Here is a 1,197-nt window from a genome sequence, read left to right on the forward strand (position 1 = left end):
ATCTCCCCAGACATCCCTTAATCAGCTTAGAAGGGGATGAGAGGTTTTCAAGGGATGTGAGCACAGAGACCAGTTAGAAGCTCAATGGCCTCCTCCTTCTTTTGTCTCTTCCCATTTGAAGTCGCATTAAAATAAAACTCTCTGTAGATGTTCTGATACCAGCAGTTAGTCCATCCCAACTTCTTCCTTGCAGAGAACCTACTGCCTTTTTCACTTACTTCAGGGTTACAATTGCTCTGCATGGCTGGTGCCCCAGGACACATCTGAGGTATATATGTTCTTAATATCTACGACTGGAAATATTCTCTTCAGTGTATCAAGGCTCATAAATCGCTGCTAAGCTGGAGCCATCTGCATCCAACCTGCTTGTGCAGTAATTAATCCACAGTTTCCACATAGTGTTCCAAGCCCATTTGTTATCTTATAACACAGCACCTTTTAATTTCCTTTGGAGTGACAGTTTACTGAACTCTTGCCAGAGGAGGGAAAACACGAGTTCGGAAGAAAGAGCATGCATTCAAGATTCTGCTCCTATTTTTAGCTTGTTTTTAATGGTATCGAATAATTAAATCTGTTGCTCTATTTGTTTTTTGATTAACCACATTTAATTTTTAATCTGGAAAATTTATAACTTAGAAGAGGATTATTTCTCTGTGATTCTGTAACGCCCCCGTTTTCCCCTGCCCCGAACATCTTGCACCTGTATAGTGCTCAGTATCTGCTTTTTCATTCATTCCACAACTTTCTGCCCGTTCTCTCTCTAACCTCTGCAAGAGCTGGAGCTAAAATTCCTCTGAGGACATGTGAGACTCCTAAGTGGATGTCATCTTGTTGGGAATTATGAGCAAACTCCCCTGTAAATGAGCATGTTTTCCAAGCCAAAAACAAACTCTGATGCTGGATATATAACAGCAAAGCACAAGATAGGGTTCTCCATCTAAAGTAAAGGACTAGTGCTGTCACTGTACCAATGAAAGCACGTCCTTGCCCGTACGTGTTTCAGAAAAGGCAAGGGAAGGAGAGCAGTTGCTAACACGTAGGAAGCAATGTCCTCTCCTAGGATACCTAGTAGATACCAAATATCAAGATTCTACAGCTACTTTCTATGCCCCAGTTCTACAGGTACAAAATAATCAAGTGATGTTGGTAAACTGTTTTGATGCTTGGCCAAGGAAATGCTGTGTATATCCAGTAAGG

The sequence above is a fragment of the Alligator sinensis genome, unplaced genomic scaffold, assembly GCF_000455745.1.
Source record: "Alligator sinensis unplaced genomic scaffold, ASM45574v1 scaffold250_1, whole genome shotgun sequence".
In the NCBI taxonomy this organism is placed as follows: Eukaryota; Metazoa; Chordata; order Crocodylia; family Alligatoridae; genus Alligator; species Alligator sinensis.